The 13,110-nt window shown below is 45.9% G+C and overlaps 1 pseudogene; it reads right to left on the reverse strand.

Annotated features, from left to right (window-relative positions):
• Positions 1-5,003: 5,003 nt before the first annotated feature.
• LOC130707666 (60S ribosomal protein L15-like) lies at positions 5,004-5,722 on the reverse strand (annotated as a pseudogene).
• Positions 5,723-13,110: the final 7,388 nt, after the last annotated feature.

Below are 13,110 nucleotides of genomic sequence, written 5' to 3' on the forward strand. Positions count from 1 at the left end.
GAGGGGGAGTTCTTCTGCCCCAGACGCCTCTGCTGCTAGTACACAGCCTGCTTTCCACGCGTGGGGGTGGGCGTGGGAGTGGGGTGGGGGCCAGGGGGCGGCCCAGCGGCGGAGCCCGAATCAAGGGCCTCTCAGTGTCTGAGCACCTTCTAAGGCCAGGCTTGTGGGAGACGCTGGGAGGGGGACCGAAAGTGCAAAATGGGACAGTTCACGCCTCTTCAGAGGGACATCAAAATGCTAACAACGATTATATTTGAGTAGAATTTTAGATGATTCTTTCTTCTTTTTATTTTTTGCGGGGGAGTGGCATGTCCTCATTTTCTCAATTTTTTATAATGAACAGAAATTACTTATACGATGAAAAGCTACTTAAACTATTATTTTATAACTATTTTTAATTTTAATTTGTTTGTTTTTTAGTTCAAGACATGATCCCTGCTCCAACGGAGCTTAGTTGGATTATGAAACTAGAGTGAAGCACCTAAGCCCACGTGTGACCAAGTTCTGAGGGTGCGCTGCACAGCCTGTGCTTCCGGGGGTCACAGGGTGGGACACGGGGTGCCGTCACCGAGGGGTCTTCTCAGGGGACTCCCCTCCCCTCTGACTCCTGGGTCAGTATTCTGTACAGGCAGGTGATGGATAGGTCCCCGCCCAATCGGAATTTGAGTGTGACTAGCTGAAGAGGAGGAGGGCGGACTCCAGCAGGCAGAGGCAGGGTGGGAGCAGTGCTGGGCTGAGGGTTGCAGTGGTACCCGCAGCCCCCCACCCGCCCCGCCCTGCCCCGCCCCGCCCCTCGCCCCGCCCCCGCCCTGCCTTGCCCCGCCCCCGCCCCCGCAGCACCACCCTCGCTCTGCCCCGCCCACCCTCGCCCCGCCCACCCACCCCCTCTCCCCGCCCCGCCATTGCGTCTGGCCGCTTCTTCCCACGTGGGAGGAGGACTCTCAGGGCTGGATTCAGAATGGCTCAAGAGGTGCAGCCTTCTTTAAGCCGGGCAAGCCACCAACCTCGGGATTCAGAGACTTCCCAAGGGGTGTGCGGGCTCCAGATGGAAGGGAATCAATTTCCAGATTCTCACGTAGGGGAACAAAATTTGCTACTTCAAAATGTCCCTTTGGCATATGGATTACTCTGAGCTGAAAACAATCAAGGCCCAAAAGACTCAGGAAGAACTTCCACCCACTCCCTTAGCCTCCTAAAGAGTGTACACAAGGGGCCTGATCCAGCAAGGGAGCATTGCCAGAGGTAACTACAGTAGAAACCAGGTGTGTAGACAGGGGAGGAACCCAGCGAAGTCTGTTTGTTAAATTCCTCTCTGCGCCCCATTGTCTCTGCTGGCCCAGGAAACATTTACTTACCAAACATTTGCTTTTCTGTCTCCATGTCAATTGTCCCCTCCCCTGTGAAGTCCCAAACCACTAGCCCAACATCCTCTTTCATCTTTAAGTGAAGATGGTATTTAAGGCGAGGGCTTCAGTCATTTGACGAGTTACTCGGTTTTCCTGGGTCTCTCCCATATATGCATGTTATTAAACTTTTCTTTGATTCTCTCCTGTTGATCTGTCACATGTCCGTTTAATTCTTAGACCAGCAGGAAGAACCTAGAAGGGTAGAGGAACATTTCTTCCTCCCCGACATCAGCCTCCAAATGTATTCCTTTCTAAAATATTTGCAGAACACGCTCCTGGGGGAAACATCAAGCCAGTTCTAATTTTTACCTCCTTTTCACACTCTTTATAAGAGCGGGTCACGTCCTTCCCCATCCCAACTCTTACTACAGGGCTAGTCTGGGGTATATTTGTCATTGCTTGTTGCATAAAGTATTACCCCAGACTTAGTGGCTTAACACACACGTATATGATCTCATGCTGTTTGTGGGTCAGGAGTCCCCGTGTGGCTTAGCTAGGTCCTCTGCTCAGGGCTGCACTCCGGTGTCTTCTGGAGCTGGGGTCTCATCGGAGGCTCAGCTGGGGAAGGATCCACTTCCAAGCTCCTGAGGGTTTTGGCAGGTTCGGTTCCTTGCGGGTTGTTGGACTGGGGGCCTCAGAGACCGGCTGGCTGTCACCTGCAGGCTGCCCTGTGTTCCCTGCCACGTGGGCTTCATTAAAGCCAGTGAGGGAGGGAGTCTGCTGGGAAGATGGAAGTTGCAAGCTTATGTAACAAAACTGACACCCCAAAACCCTTCCCATATTTCACGGGTTAGGAGCAAGTCACAGGTCCCACCCACATTCAGGGAGGGGATTACGCAGTGTGTGGACACCAGGAAGTGGGGTAAGTGGAGGCCACCCTAGGGTCTCTCTGCCGTACTGGGTACCAAAGGAAGGGACAGTTAGGAATACTGGCATCAGCAAGATGTCTTTTAATGAAGGCACTGGGACACCCCTAACCATCTCATCAAAGATACTTTTCCAAAAAGGTTTACTTCTTATATTTAATAATTATTTTAATCGAAGCTTATTACAATGTTATTTGTTTTGATCACATGTAGATTAATGTTAAAATGATAACTAAATCCGGAAGAAATAATTTTTTAATTTCCATTTTTGTTCATATTTCTGTAACAAAGAAGTATAGTGGGCAATCAATGAAAGATTTTCTTTCTTTTTTTAAATATATTTATTTATTTATTTATTTTTGGCTGCGTTGGGTCTTCGTTGCTGCGCGCGGGCTTTCTCTAGTTGCGGCGAGCGGGGGCTACTCTTCGTTGCGATGTGTGGGTTTCTCAATGCGGTGGCTTCTCTTGTTGCGGAGCACGGGCTCTAGGCGCACGGGCTTCAGTAGTTGTGGCACATGGGCTCAGTAGTTGTGGCTCGTGGGCTCTAGGGCACAGGCTCAGTAGTTGTGGTGCACGGGCTTAGTTGCTCCGTGGCATGTGGGATCTCCCCAGACCAGGGCTCGAACCCGTGTACCCTGCATTGGCAGGTGGATTCTTAACCACTGTGCCACCAGGGAAATCCCTGAAAGATTTTCAATCGTAAAAATATTTTCTCTTGGAATAAGATCCTGTATGGAAGAGGAATGGAAATACAATTTAAAGATAATAAATTTCCAACACCTAGGGAAGAGAATTTGATATGTTTTTTAAATGCATGATAGTAGACATCAAATCACTATAGTTTTTCCCTTTCATTAGATATATTTTAAAGAGTGATGAACTGTTTTATTTTAAAATGCCAACATTCGCATTCTGCTGGAAATTCTATGTTTTGCAGCTATTTAAACTTATGAAGAGAGAAATTCAGCTGTCAACTTAAAAATGTGCATAAAGGGCTTCCCTGGTGGCGCAGTGGTTGGGAGTCTGCCTGCTAATGCAGGGGACACGGGTTCGGGCCCTGGTCTGGGAGGATCCCACATGCCGCGGAGCGGCTGGGCCCGTGAGCCACAGCTGCTGAGCCTGTGCGTCTGGAGCCTGTGCCCCGCGGCGGGAGGGGCCGCGGTGGTGAGAGGCCCGCGCACCGCGATGAAGAGCGGTCCCCGCACCACGATGAAGAGTGGCCCCCGCTTGCCGCAGCTAGAGAAAGCCCTCGCACGAACCGAAGACCCAGCACAGCCAAAAATATATAAATAAATAAAAAAAAAAAATTAAAAAAGAAAGCTTGAAATTTAAAAAAAAAAAAAATGTGCATAAAGGAACATAGTTTTTTGGAAAAATTTTAGGGTGTAGGTGAGCAAAAAGATTGGAAGACAAAAGAATTTAGGGTTACCGGGGCCAATGTGCTAAAGGATGAAAATTCATCACTGCCATGGTATTGTATTAAGAAAAATCCCAGGATTTTAATATCAAATTAACATCTGTTGCTGCACATTGCACGTGCTTTCCCAAAACAAGATGAACCCCTCGGTTCTGCTTGCTCCCCCCAACTTTTTTTTTTTTTTTTGGAAACCAATTGAAGTTGTATCGACACCAAATACATTACTCTTCTTAGTAGCCTTATGGGAATGGATAAAGTGGCTTGACCCAAGATAACACTGATTAGACTTAGCAATGTTACTTTTAAATAAAACCAACCCTATTTTCCCCAAGGTGGCTTAGATTTCATAATGGTCAAAAACTAATACTACAAATAAAACATTTAAAATTTTGATCCAAGCCTTTTCTATCCTCCCACACTTGAAAGGTACCTGATGAACACCAATTTCCCAATCCTAGCCTCACTAGCTTACAAACCTTAGGGTTAAAAACTCCCTTCTCATTTACCTAATGTTCAATTTCCATCAGTTTCAATATACACTAGTGTGAATACCATGACTATTTTGCATGAAGTTAAGTATTCTGCAGATCACAGAGTCATGGGATTGAACCAGGAGCTCACACCTTTTATGTGAACTTCAGTGGTACCATCGAGGACAAGGCAATTTAATTTAGGTTAACCAGGATTTGTTTCAGTTGGTAAGAGAAACATCTTGCAACAGGTTTATTCAATTCTCTTTAAAAATGGTGGCATTCCTTTACTTTTCGCCTTTTGGAAGCAGCAGTTGCATATATGAAATAGCAGATTAAGTCTAAAAATGTGAGCCCTAGTCAACTTTATTTTTCTGCATATGATCATGATAAAGGATCACGACACCCTTCACATTTCCAAGGAAAACACAATTGAAAGTTTGTCCTTGCCAAACTCCATAAAACAGCCACTTTAGAGTAAACCAGCAGAGCATTGCATCACCCCAATAAAGCTGTAGGTTTCATCACATGCACCAACAAATCTACACGGCTAGTTTCTGCACTCCTCTTTTCCAGAATTTTACACCTATTGTACCAAACAGCATTTTAAACACGGACATATCAACTCCCTAATAAAGCAAAAACAAAGGCATTTCCCTTATTAGAAACAAGATACCCCATCACTTAGTCTTAAAACATTATTGCACTTTCAGAACTTGACAATGCATTCAATGAAGCAATCTGCAGACAACTAGTTTTAACAGACAGATTAGAAAACACTTTGAAGCAGACACGGATGTCCTAAACTGTTTATTAGGTAAGAATTTTACAAACATTACTTGTGTTAGCGGTAGCGGTGGAGCTGGAGAGTACCGCGCCTTTTCCAGGCTGCGCGGCGAGAACCACCGGTCGTGCGGAGGACCCTGTGGCCCTGGCCGAGGCCGCGGCCGTTCCTGCCTGCAGGCGCCAGCCCTGTGCTTGTGGACTGCTGTGGCGATCCACTGGGTGTCAGGGTTTCTTCTCTTAGCTTTATGGGATGGATCAAGGAGGACAACCTCCAAAGATCCGTACGCAGAATCTTCACCAACCCAGTAAGGCTTCAGGACCCTCCGGGCCCCAGAGCGGCGCCCAGCTGGCTCCTCGGCGGCAGAGGCGAGGCTTCGAGCGAACCTGAGCTGGTTGACGCCATGGTGGACAGGCGCGCCGCAGGTGACGCCATGGTGGACAGGCGCGCCGCAGGTGACGCCACGGTGGACAGGCGTGCCGCAGGTGATGCCATGGTGGACACGCGTGCCGCAGGTGACGCCACGGTGGACACGCGTGCCGCAGGTGGCAGGCACACTTAGGGACCGGGCGTTTGCGGCCACCGCGGCGCACGCGAGCCGATGCCTGACGTAGCCTTGCTTGGCCTCGCAGCCCAGCCGCGCCTTGTCGGGCCGGCGGGGCGCGGGGCGTCGCAGCGCCGAGAGCTGGGGTGCTGCCCGCGGCGCCCCCTGAGCAGAAGCGCATCGCGTCCGACGGCTGCTTCGGCCCCAGCTCCCGGGTGTACGCGCAGGCGCCCATCGCGGCTCACCGGACGGCCGCCGCCGGACGGAAAGGGAGCCCCCAGCGTTCTGATCTCCTTCTAATGTTTGGGGTGCAGGCCGAAGTGGGCGCTGATAAATTCAACAACAACTGAATATAAATATATGTATATATTTACATATACACACCATACCCCACTGAATATGACATACGCCTATTTATTAAAATATACATTTCTACATTTATATTTAGAAATTATTATTATTATTTTTTTATATTTTATAAGGAGTTTTATTCTTCTTTTTTCAATAAACAGAGCAGTAACATTTACCATGCTATCAAGAACACTTCATAAATGTCCTTCTTTTTTTTTTTTTCACACACACCCACACACTGTATTTTATTTTTACAAGAGATAAATAGACTGACATCAAGCATTGTACATGGATGGCCATAACAAAAGCAACAATTATTGCAATTACCAAAGTAATTGCAAATTACCAAGTACAGGTTTCTGGTAACTGACTGTACTGCTGAACTGAATGAATAAGCATTTTCAGAACTCTAATGAAAAACTGATGAACTCATAAAAGTGCTAACAAAAGATCAAGATGAAAAAAATATTAATTACATGGGACTGAGTGAACTGATGAGGATGAGTATAATTTTTGTGACTTTCTGTTTGAATTAAAAAAAAAAAATACCACAAGGACTCAGAGGCAAAGAATATACAAATCAATTTTCACTGCAAAGTAAAGGAGCTGCTACAGTGGAGGATTACTGGACTGAATGTCAATATTATGACATAGTATGAGTGTGTTTCATGTTTGGTATATTTAGAAATTATTTATATTATTTGTATTCTAATTTATTATGATTATAAGTATATAATTAGTATATGTTTTATTACTATAATTTAATTTATTATAAGTCTATAATTATATATTTTATCATTATGCTTTATTATGATTATGACATATTTTATTTATTGTTACAATTGTAAATTTATAAATATATTAAAAATAATTCTTATATTAAAGACAAGTGTTTGGCTGTCCCCTCTAGAAATATTTATTATAATCTTGGTGACCCTGAAAGGAATCGTGGCAGAGTTTCTACAGTTACCTGGTTTTTCAGGAATTTTGTGGGCTGCTGACACATAGCGGTGTGTGGTGTAATGTGAGACCAGGGCTGGATGGCCTGCCCATGCCCTGCTTGTGTTCTAAATAAAGTGGACAGAGGTTTGTAAAAAAAGGAATCTGGAGGCTGTGGTTTCTCCTTGGCCACCACGCCTCGTTCCCAGGATCCCAGTAAAGCAAAGAGACAAGGAGGCCCGAGGGACAGAGCCCAGGTCCTAGGCTGCCCGCTGGCCCTCCAGCTGCACCCTGTTTGTCACCTGAGAGCGGCCACAGCTGCTGGTCCAGGACCTGTCCACACACACCAAGGGCAGGGGACGCAGCCTTGGTCTGCACTGGGCTCTGATCTGCTCCCAGCACACAGAGTCACAGCCCGATTAATACCCTGTGTACACCAAGGGCTATGGAAGGCAAGGCTTTGTCCCTGCGTGGCAAACTGCAACTTCAGGGATCAAAAAATCCCACCCAGTTCTAATCCTTCCGCATCGCACATGCTCATCCTTTTACTATACCGAGTGGCTGGCGGTCAAGTTCCTTGGTACTCATCACCTTTCAATATATTCATCTGCTAGTAGTCCTCAGTAAAGGATGGTGTCAGGCCCACGTTTCTAAGAGAAAGAAGGAAAAGAAAAGGAAATCACGTTATATACCAACCAGGACAAATGCTGGCAAAAATTTCGGTGTATAAACCTAAGAGAATAGAGGTCTCTTCTCCAGAAGACAAACCAACAAAATCCACAGAACCTTGGTTTACTTATCTCTACAATGGGAAGATACTCCCTAACCCCTCAGGGATGAAATCTGTAACAATTTCATAGCTCGGGGATGAATTAGACAGAAATTTGGAAGGTGCAGAGAGTTTAGATGTAGTATTAAGATGTAGTGAAATGGTACCATTAAAATCAATCTTGCACAGAGCTTTCAAAAATCTTGTGCTATGGTGACTCTATTTCGCCTTAAAAGTGGGTAACAGCTTCTCTCAAATTCTCAAATTCTTCTCCCACTCCCAACTACTCTAATGCCCCTCATCATTGCTCCATATCTGGGAGAATAATTCTGGGAATTTATCCACCAAAAACGTGTTTAAATTCCTTCTTTCCCTCCACTCAGCCCCCCAAGAAAGTATGTGTGTAGTACTACCTCCTACCCCAGTGAATCTAATTTTTGATTCTTCTGTCAACTAAAAACAAAACAAAACAAAATGCACAACCTAAAAGTTGAGAATTATGTTTTGTTTGGGGACCTTACTGAGAACTATAGCCCAGGAAGGCAGCCTCTCAGATCTCTCAGAGGGACTGTCCCAAAGAGGTCAGCAAGGAATCAGGTTATATAGGAGTTTTTGCTAGGGAAAAAAATGTAGTTGAACATCAAAAGATCACTGCTAATCATAAAAAAGTAGACATCTTAAGGATTTTAGTGCTTTTCTGTTTATGGGAAGATGCAAGAGTCTGGGCTCATTGAAATCATTCCTTTGATAAGCATCTTAGCTATCTAGGGCCAGTATCTTGTTTTTCTCCATCCTGAGTTCCCCTCAGGGCGTACCATCATTGGGGCTGCCATGGCTGATGGCTTGATGGCCTGAACACCCTTTGTTTACTGAAATGGCAGGTGACATTCTTTGTCCACACTTCCTAAAAGGGTCCTGGTCTCTGTAAAACTGGGGGAGAACATTGCTGGCCGCCACCACTGGCCAGGATTTCTGCGTATTACATGACGCCTCTCTTCCTGGCCTTTCTTTCATGGGGTTAAGGTGACCTCCTAGGCACTCTCTCCTTTCCCTGATGAAGTCACAGAGCCCCATGGACCTCCATTGGACAAAGGCTTGGACTGTATTTGGACTGAGTAGTTTTCATCTAAGGGGCATTGGCAGGGTTATAAGAGTTTGTCCCATTGTGTTATAGGCAGGTCCTAACCACGAGGAGAGTGGAACACCAAACCCCAAAAGGGATTTTGGTTTGGCTCAGTTGCTCTGCTTAATTGGGAAGGTCTGGTCACCGAAATTTCACAAGAAAAGGAAACCACGTATCATGTTGAATGTATCGTCTTGGGCACATTTATCTTAAACTGGATATAAACCTGATACCTCAGCCAAGTTTTTCTGTACAACCACAATGTTTCATGGGAAGAAAACAAAAGTACATTTTTTGAGTGGGGCACAGGCCTAATAGTATGGTTTCTAATAAAGGTCAAAGGTCTGGGGGAGATTTTGGTGAAATCAGCTAAAGTGCTTTGCTCGGCTTGAACCCAGAGCTAACTGAGGTTTCAGGTTTCATGAAGAAATTTGCCCAGCAACAAGGCTTATAACATGTCATTTAGTAGCTGGTCTTCATAGCTCGAGGCCTCTTCAGTATGGCTGTGGCTTGAAAATGCTCTAAAAACCACAGGAAACATTTTCCCAATGAATCATAATCCTTCTGGGAAGTCAGAGGAATCAGTCAAATGTACCTCCAGTTTTCCTTGGGCCACTTGGACATTTCGGATAACAGCGCACGGAGACCACAGCCCACGTTTTTTCAGATCTAAAGACGAACTTGTTATTTGAATGGGATTGAGGCAGGGAGTGAATTTCTGTGAAGGTACATGAAAAGGGGGCTGATTGCAGCTAACAGACCTAGGACACATTTTCTAAGTGATTTTTCCTAAATTTGCTGATCCCATATCCAAATCCTACTCAGTTAAGAAACATCCAAATTCCTTTGCCCCACGGTGCCTGGATTCGTTCTACAAGTGCCAAAGGAAGAGTTCATTAGCCCAAGAGTACCTCTCAGGCTGAGAATCTGAACAGCCAGGGGCGAAGAATTGTAACACTGCGAGTGGAAGGCCCATTCTTGAAGCCACATTGTGGCCGGTGGAATTATGTTCCTCACACCTCAACAAAGCCAGACCAACCCTAGCGGCCATTCAGACACAGTCTGGTGTTCACAGAGCCTAATTGGGCTGGTTTCCTTTGGCCCAACCCAAGAAACCTAAACAGTACTTCTGTACTTAGAATTTCCCATGCGGGAAAAGCTGCTGTCTTCCAACTGGAGAGAAGTCAGTGCACGGAAACCACACTAGTGATAGTTCGGGGTAACAGCTGGACTCAATTCACCTTGCCGCTACGACAGAACGAATTACCAGGCATGTTCAGAATATGAGTACAATTGGAGGACTAGGTATCCTTTCTTTTTTTTTTTAATTTTTAAATTGTATTTTATTTATTTTTATTGAGGTCTAATTGACATATAACATTATTAGTTTCAGGTGTATCACATAATGTTTTGATATTTGTATGTATTGTGAAATCATCACCACAATAAATCTACTTAACATCTCTCTTCACATATAGTTTACAAATCTTTTTTTTTTCTTGTGATGAGAGCTTTTAAGAACTACTGCCTTAGCAACTTCCAAATATACAAGACTGTATGATTAACTACAGTCATCGTGCTATATGTTGCATCCCCAGGACTTATTTATAACTGGAAGTTTGTACCTTTTGACCCCCTGTCACCTATTTTGCTTCCCAGCACCCCGCATCCCTTGTCTCTGGCAACCACCAATCTGTTCTCTGTATCTGTGAGCTTGTTTTCTGTTTATTATTATCATTATTATTATTATTATTATTATTTTAGAGTCCACATGTAAGTGAGACTATATGGTATTTGTCTTTCTCTGTCTGACTTATTTCACTTAGCAAAATGCCCTAAAGGGCCATCCATGCTGCAAATGGCAGGATTTCCTTCTTTTCCATGGCTGAATAAGATTTCATTGCCTATATATACACCACATTTTCTTGCATTCATTTGTTCATTGATGGACGCTTACGATGTTTCTTAAGCTCAGGCATTTTATGTTGCTACTGTTGTCGATGGCAGAGCTGCATGGCTTGTGGGATCTTAGTTCCCCGACCAGGGACTGAACCTGGGCCCTTGGCAGTGAAAGTGCCGAGTCCTAACCACTGGACCACCAGGGAATTCCCAAGCCTAGGCATTTTTGAAAATAGCTCTATGTAGCAAGAAACACTAAAAGAAAAGTGATTCTTCTCCATATGCCCAATAAGGTGGATTTTGTTATAACTGGGCCTCCAGGCCAAGGCTGGGGCATTCAAAGAAGGGCCTGGACAGCTAGGAAAGATTTCCTGCGAGAGATTTGAGAGGGGACTAACAATATGTAGGTCTTTCAAATAGACCATCAAACAAAAGGACGTACAATGTACAATAGGTATTAAAATAAGCCAAAGGGAAACTATGGAGAAAAAGGCTGGCAGGAGAAAGATAACACACTAAAGACATCACATGACCCCGTACTTGTTTGTTAGGGAGATGCAGCAACTAACCACGCTCACTGCAAAGAGGAACCTGCAATCCGTTCCATTAAAGAAGCCAGAAGGAGAAGGAGAGCTCAACAGCGAAGGAAAAGCATAATGATTTGAGAAGCTCTGGGGGCATCCAAGGGGAGAGCCATCATCCCCATTCGCCTAGGAATAAGGGGCTTCCCGCGATAAGAAATTTGGGCAACTTGTGCAAATTTGCGGAAACTTCATATGGGTTAGACCCATCCCACCATGGCAGGAAGCTCTCTGCCTAACCCGAGCCCTAACCCTAACCCTGACCCTAATCCTACCCTAACCCTAAACCTAACCCTAATCCTACCCTAACCCTAACCAGGCCCACCTCTGGACCTCACGTTTATTCTCAGACCCACAGCCGCAGGTGAGGGCAGTTCCCACAGGCTCCGACCTTGGCATGCTGGCAAGCTGCTGGCCCACGTTTGTGAAACACAGTCAAAAGCAGAGGGTGCAGGAGCCCGAAGGGACGGCAGAGGGAAAGGAGGATGCTTTCCGGGGAAACCTCAGCAGCGGCGGTGGCCTGACTTTGCTCAGGCTGAAGCTGCAGGAAGAAGCAGTGAGGGCAAACTGTCCGTCAAGAACCTCGTGACACCCGGGCTCAGGTCACCTCCCTCACATAGGCCCAGTGAAGCACGCCGACGCCTCCAAGGTGGGGGGTGAGGTGACAACAGCTGGTGTCTCCTCTGCGGGGCAGGACCCAGGCTTCTGTCCAGGCCGGCCTGCCTTGTCTCCATCGGCCCTGGACCTTCCTGGTTCACTCCCAGGGCAATTGCTCAGACTCATGGCATCCGTGACAGCTGGGGGTGTGGAATCCCAGACTCAATAAGGCGGCTTCCTGATGGCCTTTTACCTAGTGTTGTAGGTAACAGTGAGCCGTTCCCCGCAGAAGACACTCGCCTCTTTCACAAGCTGCGCTCCGACATAGCTATCCCTGTGCTGGAACATTCCGTCCTGTGCCAGCACACTCCTTCAGCTCAGCACGGTGACTTTTGCCCAATAGAGGGACTTTTGCTGCCCTATTCTAGGAATACGACATAATTCTACCCGCTCCTACAGCATCATTCGCCTTGGAAGGTTGACAGTCGCTAAGGCTTCCCAGGCAAACGAACGTTGCCTCTGAGTTTGCCCCAGCTTTCGTGGTTTTAGCACAAAGACATTTCTATTTCTGACCCTGGGCGGGGGTCCCCGGTCTTCCTTCCCCCATATTGCTAAGGAGGCTGAAAGATCATACTCCACTTTAACTTGTCCATTTTTTCTTGCATCTATCCACCTAAGATAATTTTCTGGGCATCCTTAGAGAAGGTGGAAGACTTCACAACAGTGCGTTGCTTCCGTGGTCACGTACCTGAGGTTGTGAGGGAGACTGGGGTGCATCCCTTTTAAAAACAGTCTTTGGGCCTTTTTTATATACAAGCTCTTTATTTTTTTGAAGTACAGTTAGTTTACAATATATAAGCCTTTAAAAACAAAAATGTCGACTTATAGCTGTCTCAAAATAAACCACTTGCTGAATTAAGAAATATATATTTTGGGGTTGTCTTCAAATGTCAGACGGCGTCCCAATCAACATTTCCATGCATATTTCTGAATAAGTAAGTGCTTTCATCTGAATATTTCCACAGTGTGCCCTGGACACAGGAGGTATTCACCGTTTATTAGGAGAAGACAGATGGTCACAGCGACTGTGATAAGTGCTGTGACAGACCCAGATCAGGGCACGGTCCTGGCTGAGGGCCGAGGGGTACAGTGAGGGAGGCTTCTCAGAAAATGGAGGCTGGAAACCATCTCGGAGGACGAGTGAAGCTGACTATCTGGACCATTTGAGACCGGTGATTTGTGCTTCAGACGACAGGACGTAAGATTGCAAAGGTAAAGCAAGGCCAGATCTTAGAGGGCCCTGTGTGCCAGGTCAAGGAACTTAGGCTTTATCCTGTGCACTTTCCGATTTGTTGTAAAGGATT

Source organism: Balaenoptera acutorostrata, chromosome 3 (assembly GCF_949987535.1).
Source record: "Balaenoptera acutorostrata chromosome 3, mBalAcu1.1, whole genome shotgun sequence".
Classification (NCBI taxonomy): domain Eukaryota; kingdom Metazoa; phylum Chordata; class Mammalia; order Artiodactyla; family Balaenopteridae; genus Balaenoptera; species Balaenoptera acutorostrata.